Here is a 14,181-nt window from a genome sequence, read left to right on the forward strand (position 1 = left end):
AGCACCTGGCATTGGCCATTGTCGGAAGACAGGATATTGGGTTAGATGGACCATTGCTCTGACCCAGTATGACTGTTCTTTTATGTTCTTAACTTTTAGGCACCGAGAAAAACAGTTACAACACTGAGATCCACAAAGCCGAGTTAGGTGCCTAGGCTCCCTATACCATGGCTGGGGAGAGACAGGCACCTGAGAATGCGCTCCAGAAAAGCCAGCACACTAGGTGAGGAGCCAGTGAAGTTGCATAATGGGAGATGCTGACGAGAAGGGCGTGTGCTAATCCCTGCCCCCTCATGGGACATAGATAGGCATCTAATTGCAGGCTGCAGGGATCTATGATCAGGAGCTGCTGCTTGGACTCAGGTGGCTTAGACACATAACCCACTTCCTGTGGGAATGAGATAAGTGCCTGCCATACTCCATGCAGAACTGGGGAGGGGGGGGAAGTCACCCCCTTATTACTTTTAGCCCAGTGGTTAGAGCACCCACCTAGGACGTGGGAGACCAATTCCCCCCTCTCCTCCTGCCAAAGTGGGAGAAAGCATTTCAACAGGGATCTCCCATCTTTCAGGATTGCTCCTGGACCGCTGAGTTATGGGTTATTCTGAGGTGGGGTTTCCTCAATCTCTCCTGTGGAAGTTCTTCCACTGTAGCTAAATAAGGACAGCCACTGGAGCAGGGGGATGGGACCCACGGTCTCCCACCTCCCACGTGGTTGTCCTAACAATTGAGCTACAGAGTCATTCCCTCACACGCTCTATTTCTCTGGCCCAGCGACAGTTCCATTGTGGGTAAATACCTACATAGTCATTGGGCTAGAGAGAGAAAGAGAATGTGAGAGAGTGACTCTGTCACCCACTGGCTAGGGCACCCACCTGGGAGATAGGTGACCCAGATCCAGTCCCCCTCCTCCAAACACTCTTTCATTGTTTAGCCAGTGGAACAGCCTCAAGAAGAGAGATTGAGGGAGGCCCCCATTGGAAGAGACCAGTGTAGTGGTTAGAGCAGCCTTCTGCGAGGTCAGAGACCACTGTTCAAATCCTTGCCCCTCCTTTTGCAGAGAGGGGGGAAATTGAACCTGGGTCTCCCACACCCAGCTGAGCCTGCTAACCACTGGGCTAAAGCATATAATGTGGGTGGCACCACTCCCTCCTCTGCCTCAGTTTTGAATGGGGCCCAATCCAGGAAGTGTGCTCAGAGGATCGGGGCCCACACGTGACTTAGATGGCTGAAGGCCTATCTTCCTTCAGCATGCGAATTGCTCTGCAGCGTAGTCAGGAGGGCTGTGGGGTAGGCAGGAGAGAGGCATCTGGACGCCTAGAGCGGGGCAGCAGTGCGTATGCCCCGGGGTCTAAACTGAGGCAGGTAGGGAACCTTTACTGCAGAAAGCTAGGTGCGCAGTGAGGTTAGGCATTGGCCAAGAGGGAGTTTTGTGAATCACAGTGGTGCTGAGCATAGGGGCTGAGGTGCTTAACTTTGGAATTTAGGCACCTACATTGCTTTGTGGACCCCATCCTTGGTTCTTTGGGGAACGGGGGCATCTCCTCACCTACTGCTGCTTCCGACCTTCTGCATTTCCAGAGAAACAGCTGATGATGAAACTCAGATGCCATGAAACGACATATAACAACACAACAGTGCCCAGGCAGTAGGAACTGAGGAAATTCTGCACGGTGGGAGAAGCAGCCAAGGGGAGTGTGAGCCTCTGACAGGCATACACAGAGCTATGAGGCCTCTGAGTGATCTTTAGCAGTGACGGTAGGATCTCATTGTGAGGAAGAATTACAAGAAAAATGAACAATGATCCAACCATTCCCACTAAGCAGGGGAATTCTGAGAATGCAAAAGGCCCTGGGCCACTTACTGGCAAAGGCAAATTGATCCAGAGAATAGAAGGGGGTATTTTTTTCAGATTTTGTTTACTAGGCTCAGGGAGTGCACAATAACTATTGTCACTTCTTCCAAGACACTAAATAAAGATGGCTCCTTCCCACGCTCCTGACCGCATGGGGTAGGCTCAGCCATTCAGGAATCAGAAGTAACACATGACTTTAAAAAAATATAATTTTTTTTAACAGAGTCATGGAACACGATCAGTGGCATGATATGAAAGAAGAGGCCGCTCAAGCCACGCCTTTCACTTCACTGAGGGGCAAAATGGCATCACCCTAACTGCAAAATGCTGCAATACACATACACAGCCACGTACATTGTTGTGTTCTGTATAGAATGTGCAGTTGCAACAGCCACAAATAGGGCATGAAGAATGGAGACAATTGTTACATTTACTGCAAAAACAACGAGAGCTCTGTAGCACTTTAAAGACTAACGAATTTAATTTTAGCAGGCATAAGCTTTCGTGGGCTTAAGCTCACTTTCTCAGATGCAATTGGTAGAAATAATACAGCAAATATTGGCAACATATATAGGAGATCAATATATACATATCCAAAGGCATAGACAACAATGGGGTAGGTGGATGAAAGCTGGGTACTTGAGGCCTAATGACAACCATTGAGTAGGAGGTGAGAATGGATGATCAGATCAAATTACTTCTTGTAATGAGATAGCCATTCCAAATCCCTGTTTAAACCCAGTTTGAATGCATCTGAGGAAGTGGGCTGAAGCCCATGAAAGCTTATGCCTGCTGAAATTAAATTTGTTAGTCTTTAAAGTGCTACAGAACTCTCGTTGTTTTTGCTGTATACAGACTAACACGGCTACCCCTCTGGAACTCTGTTACATTTACTGTATCCCTAATCATAGCCAAACATTTCATTTTCACATAATTCTGAGCTCAGGTGCTGTGTGGAGCTAGGTTATGCCCAAGAAAGAAATGACTAAAGCCTGGTCTACACTACCACGCTGGGTCGACGGGAGATATGCAAGCTATATAATGTAGAATGTGTATCTCCTGTAGACTTACTTATGCTCCCTTACCGCGGCATCTTCACTATGCTGCGCCGATGGGAAATGCCCTCTGGTCAACGCAGCGTTACTTTTTTCCAGGGGGTGGAGTTACGGCATCAAACAGAGAGCACGTCCAGGATCGATTGAGTGGGACTCCATTGGCCGCTCATTCGATCCCGCTGTGTCAATCCGTGGAGCCTGACGCAGGAGAATCAATGTAGACATACCCTAAGAAAACTGTTGCAGAACAGAGAGCCAAAGCAACATGGACTGTCTTAGTATTTGCATAGCACTTTCTTTTGAATGATCTCAAACTGATTTACAAACAGCAATTAAATCACACAACACTATTATGGAACTTCATTCATAAATTTGCAGGACCGTCGAGTTGCCAACGCTCACATTTTATCACGAGTCTTGTCAGATTTGATGGTTTTCTTAAAGCCACAGTCTCTCAGGTTATGTGACTATGTAAGAATCTCAACTTTAATTTTAAAAAAAGGAAACTTATGGACCTCATGGTTGAGGATAAAAGCTGGAAACTGACCTGAATATATCACAAAGGCTCAAAATCAGAAGACAAACAAAGAATCTGACAGGTCTTTATTTTTAATCTTACGATTTCTAAGCCAATCTCATGTTTTTTCAATGCCTGTGGTTGGCAGTACTGAAGTTATCACGGTGCACAGCAAATGCCTTCCTGATTACACAGCTCTTAATAAGGAGGAGCCCGTGCAAGTGCCTATTCCTAACACACAAAGGGATTATGAGGAGACAGTTGGAGCATGTAATTCAATAGATCAGGGGTGGCCAAACTTACTGATCCTCTAAGCCATACTACAATCTTCAGAAGTTTGAGAGCCGGGGCATGCCTGCCAGGCCTCGGGGTTTCAGCCCTGTGGTGGGACTTGGGGCTTCTGTCCCACGCAGCGTGCCTGCCGAAGCCCCGAGACCCAGCAGGTGCCTCCCACATGGCTGAAGCCTCGAGACCCCCCCCCCTCCCTGCAGGGCTGAAGCCCCAGCAGGCGCGCCCCATGGGGCAGAAGCCCTGAGCCCTCACAGGTGCCTCCCTGCTGGGCAGATGCCTATAGTTCCACCACCCCACTGCAGGACAGAAGCCCTGAACTCCCCACCCCAGTCTGTTAGGCAGACAATGGGGCGGGAGCTCAGGTGGCTGCACAAGCTGCACTTTAACTGTAAAAGCGCCACATGCGACTCCTGAGCCACAGTTTGGCCACCCCTGCAATCGATGGCCTACGGCAAAGTTTCTCAGCCTGTGGTACGCGTACCCCTGGGAGTACGTGAGACACAGGCAGGGGGTACGTGGCAAAAAACCCAGTGAAGGGAGGCGGGCGGCAGCCGCCAGCTTCTAGGGTAGGCGGGCAGCAGCCGCCGGCTTCCTGCCCAGTCCCACCTGCTAGCTGGGATGCCACCGGCTTGGGTGGCAGCCACCCACTTCCTTCCCAGTCCCAGCTCCCAGGTGGGAGCCCGGCAGCAGCCTCCTTCACCCTGTGATCTGGGCTTGCAGTTGGGTGGCTGCCACCCCTGCCCTGGCTCTGAGCTGAGAAACAGCCTCCCGTGCCCTAGCTTGAAGATGGGCAGCAGCTGCCTGCTGCCTGCCCACATCCCCGGGTCCCAGCCTGCGCGGAAGCCTCTTCTGCCCCAGCTCAGATTGGGTGGCAGCCGCCCACCTCCTGGGCTGGCAGCCAGATGGCAGCTGCCTGCAACTTGCCCAGGTGGCAGCTCCCATCCCTGGCTCAAAGCCCGGTGCCCAGAAAGCCAGGTGGAGAGCCCAGCAGCTTGCCCAGTCCTGGAGCCGGGCTCTACCCAAAGATTTACTTATCAATTCCACTGCTCTAGCTGAGCAACTATGACAGCTCCAGATTTTACCAGTATAAAAATCTTAAGGGGGCCCACACAGTGTGATTTGCCCCAGACCCGCACTCTCTCGGGATGGCCATGGGGAGCGCTGCTATCCACTCTGGTGGGCCGCTACTGTCTGCTCATACCTCACAAGTTCCTGCCTGTGTGAGGAGAACACCACGTGACCCCACCGTCAGGCCATAGTGATTGGCTGGCGTTGACTTTTGCTCCTATATGGAGGAAGGGGAGGAGGAAGGAGGGGAGAAACAGCAGGGGGTTTTGTGATCTGCCACAGCCACACAGCACTGCAGAACTCAGAACTCTCCTGCTTAACGAGAAATACAGTCGTTCAGCAGTAAAGGGGAAAAAGATTGCATTTCTCAGAGTGGAAAACTGAGTGTTGGGGTACTTATTAAAATGTTCAGCAGTTAGGGGGTACATGCTACTTAAAAGGTTAAGAAACACTGACCTATGAGGCTTGGATTAAGAGTTCCAAAGAGAGGCCTCTGATGAACTGGTACATTCATATGAGTATCTTTCCTATCATATATTTAGTACTCTTAATACATTTAATAACGTTTAACGGTTTAATTCTTCCTTTAATTCATTTATATGCCCGTCCTCAATCTCTGTCCAGATAGCATTACTGCCAGTTATCCATAAAAAGTCCATCCAGAAAGGGTAATGTGCTTAAACACTGCTTGTTATTATTAGACTGTAAGCTTTCTGAGGCTGGGACTCTCCTATGCTGTGCTTGTACAGTGCCCAGACAATGGGCATTACTGCCCAGTCCCACCTGGGGCCTTCAGGCAATATTGCAATACAACTAATTATTATTTCTCTTCACACTACCTGACTCATCCTTAATGTTGCAACAAATCACCGAAGTCTTTGCAGTCTGTTGCTTACGCGGTGCCATGTACTAGCTCTTCAGGGCAGAGACTCGCTCTGTTGTGTCTAGCACAATCATAGAATCATAGGAATATGGGGCTGGAAGGAACCTCGAAAGGTCACCAAGTCCAGCCCCTGAGCTGAGGCAAGAGCAAGTAAACCTAGACTATCCCTGACAGGTGTTTGTCTAACCTGTTCCTATAAACCTCCAAGGACGGGGTTCCCATAACTTCCTTGGAAGCCTGTTTCAGAGCTTAACTACCCTTGTAGTTAGAAAGCTTTTCCTAATATCTAACCCTTTCTGCAGATTAAATCCACTACTTTTAGTCCTACCTCCAGTGGACATGGAGAACAACTGATCACAGCCCTTTTTATAATAGCCCTTCAGATATTTGAGGAGTGTTATCAGGCCCCCCTCCATCTTTTTTTCTCAAGACTAAACATGCCCAGTGTTTTAGCTTTTCCTCATAAGTCAGGTTTTCCAAACCTTTGATCATTTTTGTTGCTCTCCTCTGGACAATCTCCAATTGGGCCACATCTTTTTCAGAGCATGGCATAGCTGCACTGCCCAACAGCAAGGCAGGAACCTGATTGTGACTCACGCTCACCCTCTGGTTCCTGCTCTCCCTGCTTTGCTGGCTCAGCTGTTCTAGCTGGCACCTTGTGAATACAAGCCAAGGCTCCATGCACTCACTACCCCTGCCCACTCACTTCCTGCTCACCGGCACCAGGCAGGCAGAGACTAGAAGTAGTAACTTGCTAGTGCAGAGTCTGGCAATCTAGGAGGTCTGCACAGGGGAATAAGGGCCTTCTTTTGCTCCCTTAATCCCTTGCACAGTGCTTGGGGGCTCATGACTGAGCTTAATGTGAATAATTTTGTAAATTAACTAAAAATCAATAAGAAATAAACTAGGTGAAGACTAGTGTTCTTCTACCTCCAACTGGGAAGGCAAGATTGATGACAGTCTAATATGAATTAAGGCAGTGGTTCCCAAACTGTGGGGCACCCCCCAGGGGGGCATGTAAGAATGTTCAGGGGGGGCACAGCAGTGCCGGGTCAGCCCCCATGTGGGGTGTGGAGGTAGCACCACCCAGCCCCACTCTGCCCTGCCGTTGGCCCCCAACTCCCGGCCACAGCCATGCTCTGGGCCCCGAGCTGCAGACTTTCTCCAGGCTTGTGCTCCCCCAGCTCCGGCTCCTGCGGGGTGTGTGTGTAGACTGGATAAGGGGGGGCATGAACCAAAAAAGTTTGGGAACCACTGAATTAAGGTCATTACCTTAGATTACATGGAAATTGTGCCTAGCAAAGTACTCCCAAGAATGGTTTCTAACTTTGATACAATAAAGTGGCATCACACTTCTGCCTCAAAGACTCACTGCAGGTCAATGAATTCTATATAGATGAGCAAAGGCCTAATCCAACACCCATCAAGCTCAATGGAAAGACTCCCATTTACATTGGTGAGAGCTGAATCTGGCCTGAAGGAAGTAACATGATAAAAAAAAGCAATGATAACGAATTGTATGATTATTGAGGACAAGGGCTACTAATAATGATAGGACCCAGATATTCCTGGATGTGATAGTTGACAGATTTCTTCACCAAACAGTCACTGAATCAACAACAAGTGATGCCATTTTAGATTTGGTATTGGTTAGTACCAAAGACCTCATGGATGAACATTGTAGAGGACAACCTTGGTTCAAGTGATCATGAGTTAATTAAGTTTAAACTAAATGAAAGGAGAAAGAAAAACATCTGCAACTTGGGTCCTCGATTTCAAAAAGGCAGATTTAAAAAAATTAAGTGAATTAGTTAGAGAAGTGGATTAGCCTGAAAAACTCTGAGGAGGCTTGGAATTACTTTAAGTGGAAATTACCGAAACTATCTGAATCCTGCATCCCAAGGAAGGGGAATAATTTGTAAGGAAGGGTTGCTGACCAAGCTGAATGAACAAGCATCTCAAACAGGTTATTAAGAGAAAACAGAAAAGTCTGCAAGGAATGGGAGAAGGGATGGATCAGCAAGGAAAGTTACCTCTTGGAAGTCAGAAAGTGTAGGGGAAAAGTGAGAACTGCCAAAAATCGAGCAGAGTTTTTATTAAAACCAATAGTAAAAGGTTCTTTAGCCATATAAATAAAAATAAAGGAAAGAAGAAGTGGAACTGCCAAGCACTGAGGATGGGTTGGAGATTAAAGATAATCTAAGTATGGCTCAACATCTAAATGAATACTTTGCCTCAGTTTTTCATAAGGGTAATGAGGAGCTGGAGGGTGGGGGGAGGGGCAGGATACAGAAGTAGAAATTACCACAACTGATGTTGAATCCAAATTCAGACAGTTTAATTGGACCATATCAGGGGACCTGGATAATCTCCCATTCAAGAATATTAAAGGAACTGGCACATGAAATTACACGACAAATAGCAAAGATTTTTAAAGAATCTGTAAACTTGGAGCTTGTGTCCTATGACTGGAGAATTGGAAACATAGTACCTACATTTAAAAAACGAAAAAAAAGTAATCTGAGAAACTATAGGCCCGTTAGTTGGAACTTAATTGTATGCAAGGTCTTGGGACAAATTTTGAAAGGGAGAGTAATTAAAAACATAGAGGTAAATGGTAATTGGGATAAGATACAACATGATTTTACAAAAGGTAGATCATGCAGACCAACCTAATCTGCTAAAAAGTTTTGCTATCAGTTGGAAGTGACAGAGGAGAAAGACTACGTCAATCACGGGACCACATACTATAATTTTACCATAAATTGACAATGTTATTCACTTTTCCTGTTCAGACAGTGTGACAACAGAGGCCCATTTGTGTTTCACTACTCCGTGTCAGCAGCTCCTATCAGGCCCGACATACTACTACACCTCACACACAGGTGTCATGATATTTATTTAAACAGTGACAGGTAATATATAATTTAAAATCTACCACCACACTGGTCATTAATGTCATTGTGAAATGTTTGTAACAACTAGGTAGATGAAATTATTGATACTCTCTGATGATATGCCCTGGAGACTGTAAACAGTCAGGTGACAAAACAAGTTTCTTCTATATGAAGGGGAAAGAAAATATGGTGGCAGATGCCCTGTCCAGGAGAGAGGGCTCTGAACAGCTGCATCTGGGTCAGCCAGAGGATAGCCCTCCTGCTCCTTTGGAAGGAGAGGGGTGTGTGACCCCAAGAGCATTCCAGTGCCAGAGGGGAAGGGACTCATTGGTATCAGGTAGTGAGTTCCAGCTGGCCTGACCAATTCAGTGTGCCCCTAGTCACTATGGTTACAATCTGAATCTAAAAGGTGTCATGGAAGAGATCATTGGAAAACTAATAATTCACTGATCATTTATATTCTCGTACAAAAAGTTATGAACATATGGTGGAATTATGACTGAAGTGTGTTTAAGCCAGGCACGTCAGGGAGAGTTGATAAACAGGTCTCCCTTAGACAAAGGGGTGTGTAATTGATTCTCTGAACAGCCCCGTCTTCAGGCAAAGACAATGAATTTTTACATATTAGGTAAACAAAGCTATTAAGGGAACAAGTGGGGGAAGAAAAAGCATGGAACTTCTTTCATCACCAGACTCAATGTGGCCTTTCTCACAGCTTGAATAACTTTACTTGGAGGGTAACCCTCAGAAGAATCCATTTCAAAGGTTTACTGGTCTAGAAAGACAGGGGGACTGAACCTCAAGTGATACGCACTTGAATCAACTGATTGTATAACATATTATACTGTATTATAAAAGTGTAGAGAGTGAGCTCTTTTCTGGAAGCTGATGACACACTGATGATTAATATCATTGTGAAATGTCTGTATTAACACTATATGAGAAAATATGGCTACTTAATGATACTAGGCTTTAAAGTATGTGGCCGCACAGGGAGAAAGAGGTTCCTTCCCAGAAAGGAGAGAAGGCGGCTATTTACCTGTCTCCTAGGTAAATTAAGCATGGTGGAATCAAAACAATGGAAGCTCTATTTACATACAGGAAGGGGAAAAAAACAGCATGAGGTCATCCTGCCTCTTGAAACAAAGTCACTGAACATTGGAAGTTATAAGCAAAGACAGAAGCCATCTTTGGCATCCCTCACTGGACAGACACAAAGGAACAAAGCTCTTGCAAGCTGCGAAATATAGGTTAAGCCCATGCTAACATTCTTTACCTAACTGCGTGCTGTCACACTCTGTCCCTAATACCTTTTGGTTTTTTAACCACATTTCTCTGTTGCATCCTGCAAACTCTTCAAGGCAGAAGATTTATCTGGGTGTTTGTACAGTATGTAGTACGATGGGACCCCAATCCTGAGAGAGGATTTGTGCACTACTTCACTATAAAGAACTACAATAATAATTAACAATAATTAAAATAACCAAAATTTTTACTCTCAGTTTATAAATATATTAATGGGTTACTTCCCCCTTAACATAAAGTAATAAAAATAATATATAAAAATAATCCAGGGATCAGAGATAAAGTTGTGTTGTGATCAAATATGTTTCTTTTTGTAGTGGATAAGAATAATGTGTTTATGTGGGCACTGTACCATTTATGATGTCCTTAAATATCCATTTCCTTGCCTTTAATAGCTATATTTTGCAAAAGTAATAATGGGTAACCACATTGCTGTCATTTAGAAACCTTAACTTTTTTTTTAATTAATGTTTTAGGTTTTAATATACACATATATAAAGTCATCCTTAACCACTGATATATAATAGGGGGTGGGGATATTACTTTTAATTCCTTTTTCTTAATTAAAAAATGAAGACGTAATTCTGGTTTATGGAATTATGCAATTCTGTTTTACATCACTTTATAAACTGCAGAAGGGTTACACACAAACCCTTCCCACTAACCTATGCAATTGCACAACTGTATTTTTCCACAGTATGATAGGTTTTAAATGACATTGCACTGTAAATACAGGAAAAACTTAGTTCTGGTACTATAGCGTGCTGGAATGTGGCAGGTACAGATCAGTGCCGCTCCAGAGAACTGCAGTACTCTATACTATTATGGAGATCAATTTTAATAGCACATAAATAATTTTTAATCATCACTTCAGAATATTTTCTTTCCAACTTATCAAGCAGCTACCTATTCCTCAAGGAAGATTATCCATGTGACATTTTAAAAACTAAGCCATTTGAGATATTTGTGTGCATTAAAAAAAATACATGAAATATGGGGAAAATATGTATTCTTCCTGCTTGCCTAATTGAAAAACAGCTGAATGGACCCCACTGCCCACACACAAATCACTTTTGATTGGCGACCAGGTATATAAAATTTCAATTCAAAAGGAAAAATTTAAGAAAAAGTGACAACAGGAGGTTATAATGAAAGTTGAGATATAGCTTTGCTATGCAGTTTCCCTTACTTGGTATCTATATGCAGTGTACAACTTGTGCCTTCACCAGCAAGCATGTCCCCAAATGCCCAAAGTTTTCATTGCATGGGTTGAATTATTGAAGCACAGTGAAACTGTGTCACGCATTTTTGTTAGTGGCAGCAATTTCACTTCGAGCATAAACAAATAGTTCTTGGGAAAGTTAAAATGGATTGGTTCTTTTTTTATGATGACTCTTAATCTCCACGCAATTCCCCAGAACAGTTCACCAAATGCCAAATAAGAAGCTGGATATGATTCAGCAGTGTGACCTGTTTGCCAAGAAGGTTAATAGCATATTGGGCTGCATTAGTAAGAGCATTGCTAGCGGATCGAGGGAAGTCCCCTCTCAGCATTGGTGAAGCCGCATTTGGAGTATTGTGTCCAGTTTTGGGCCCCCCACTACAAAAAGGATGTGGACAAGTTGGAGAGAGTCCAGTGGAGGGCAACAAAAATGATTAGGGGGGCTGGAGAACAAGACTTATGAAGAGAGGCTGAAGGAACTAGGCTTGTTTAGTCTGCAAAAGAGAAGAATGAGGGGGGATTTGATAGCAGCCTTTAACTACCTGAAAGAGGGTTCCAGGGAGGATGGAGCTAGGCTATTCTCAATGGTAACAGATGACAGAACAAGGAGCAATGGTCTCAAGTTGTAGTGGGGGAGGTCTAGGTTGGATATTAGGAAAAAAATTTTCACTAGGAGGGTGGTGAAGCACTGGAATGGGTTACCTAGGGAAGTGGTGGAATCTCCATCTTTAGAGATTTTTAAGCTGCACCTTGACAAAGCCCTGGCTGGGATGATTTAGCTGAGGTTAGTCCTGCTTTGAGCAGGGGGTTGGACTAGATGATCTCCTGAGGTCCCTTCCAACTCTAATCTTCTATGATTCTATGCCAGTCCCATTTTAGAAGACACAAAACCTCGTGAGTAATGACGACACATGGCAAAGCTTTCTTTTGGAGATGGGCCAGCCCAAGGGTGACACTCTCACCATCAACAGATTACTGGGCTGCAAGAACTGTGACCCACATTACTATTTTTATTGGGGCAGCACTCACAATGTGCTGGGGCTTTCCAGACAGACAAGATGGCATGGTCCCACATAATAAGCATTTATGGGTATAGCTTTGGCAGAATGCAAGCAAAAGCCGATGTTTAAACAAATCCCATGATACAAAACAAGATTTTCAACAGGGGATAAAAAAATATTTAAAAAACCCAAACCTAACTACTGAAAAGCGAGATCCTTCATCACAAGTTCTGAAAGGCAAACTGGCATATCTCGTGAAAGTAATCTGTGCTTGCTCCCAAATTGTTATGGGCTTGGTCCAAAGCCCATAGACTTCAATGGCCCTAAGTGATGTGGAGAGCCTCACATGAGCTAATTTCACCCCAAGGGCTTGTCTACACATAGTTTTGTGCCACTTTAACAATATGTGTTAAGAGATCCACAGAGCCCCTAGTGTGGACCCAGTTATACCAGTGTAAAAGTCGGAGAGCAATACAGCAGAGCACAGACAATCCAGGAAGTTTTTGGAGAGTGTTGTGGACAATTTCCTGGTGCAAGTGCTGGAGGAACCTACTAGGGGCCATTCTCCTCTTGACCTGCTGCTCACAAACAGAGAAGGATTGGTAGGAGAAGTAGAAGTGGGTGGTAACCTGGGCAGCAGTGACCATGAGATGGTTGAGTTCAGGATCCTGACAAAAGGAAGAAAGGAGAACAGCAGGATAGGGATCCTAGACTTCAGAAAAGCAGACTTTGATTCCCTCAGGGAGCTGATGTGCAGGATCTCCTGGGAGGCTAATATGAAGGGGAAAGGAATCCAGGAGAGTTGGCTGTATTTTAAAGAAACCCTATTGAGGGCACAGGAACAAACCATCCCGATGTGCAGAAAGAATAGCAAATATGGCAGGCAACCAGCTTGGCTTAATAGAGAAACCTTCGGTGAACTTAAACACAAAAAGAAAGCTTACAAGAAGTGGAAGCTTGGTCAGATGACTAGGGAGGAGTATAAAAATATTGCTTGAGTATGCAGGGGTGAAAGCAGGAAAGCTAAAGCATAACTGGAGTTACAGCTAACAAGGGACGTGAAGGATAACAAGAAGGGTTTCTACAGGTATGTAAATAAGAAGAAGGCAGCCACGGAAAGTGTGGGCCCCTTACAGAATGGGGGAGGCAACCTAGTAACAGATGATGCAGAAAAAGCTGAAGTACTCAATACTTTTTTTGCCTCTGTCTTCACAGACAAGGTCAGCTCCCAGACTATTGCACTGGGCAGCACAGAATGGGGTGGAGGTGAGCATCCCGCAGTGCTGAAAGAACAGGTTCAGGACTATTTAGAAAGGCTGGACATGCACAAGTCTATGTGGCTGGAGGCAATGCATCCGAGGGTGCTCTGGGAGTTGGCTGATGTGATTGCAGAGCCATTGGCTATTACCTTTGAAAATTTGTGGTGATAGAGAGAGGTCCTGGACAATTGGAAAAAGGCAAATATAGTGCCCATCTTTAAAAAAGGGAAAGCGGAGGAACCAGAGAACTACAGACAGCTCAGCCTCACCTCAGTCCCCCAGGAAAATCATGGAGCAGGTCCTCAAGGAATCCATTTTGAGGCACTGAGAAGAGAGGACGGTGATCAGGAACAGTCAGCATGGATTCATTGGTCATATCTGACCAACCTTATTGCCTTCTGTGATGAGATGACTGAATCTATGGATGTGAGGAAAGCAGTCAAGATGATATACCTTGACTTTTGCTTTTGATACGGTCTCCCACAGTATTCTTATTAGCAAGTTAAAGAAGTATGGGTTGGATGAATGGAGTATAAGGTGGATAGAAAGCTGGCTAGATCATTGGGCTCAACAGGTAGTGATCAATGGCTCAATGTCTAGATGGCAGCCCGTAACAAGCAGAGTACCTGAGAGGTCAGTGCTGGGGCCAGTTTTGTTCAACGTTTTCATTAATGATCTGGAGCAGTTTCTCAACCTTTTAAGAAGCAAGTACCCCCTAACTTCTGAAAATTTTAATAAGTACCCTAACACTCAATTTTCCACAGGATTTTATATTTACAGACTAATGTGAGCCATATGTTGGAAGAAGGACTGAGTATATAAGGCCGT

The 14,181-nt window shown here is 45.0% G+C and overlaps 1 protein-coding gene across 4 annotated transcripts in view; it reads right to left on the bottom strand.

Moving 5' to 3' along the window:
• LOC137162931 (gap junction beta-6 protein) overlaps positions 1–14,181 on the bottom strand; it is a 65,906-nt gene that overhangs the window by 43,584 nt on the left and 8,141 nt on the right. The window contains exon 2 of one of the 4 annotated variants that reach the window (XR_010922576.1): positions 3,094–3,147. The exons of the other annotated variants lie outside the window; for them this stretch is intronic. The gene's annotated coding sequence lies outside the window, so the exon portion shown is untranslated. Of the gene's footprint in view, positions 1–3,093; positions 3,148–14,181 lie in introns of those variants that run through there. 4 annotated transcript variants of the gene reach the window in all.

This window comes from Emydura macquarii, unplaced genomic scaffold, assembly GCF_026122565.2.
Source record: "Emydura macquarii macquarii isolate MOO-44397 ecotype Brisbane River unplaced genomic scaffold, CSIRO-AGI_Emac_v2 contig_2473, whole genome shotgun sequence".
Classification (NCBI taxonomy): Eukaryota; Metazoa; Chordata; order Testudines; family Chelidae; genus Emydura; species Emydura macquarii.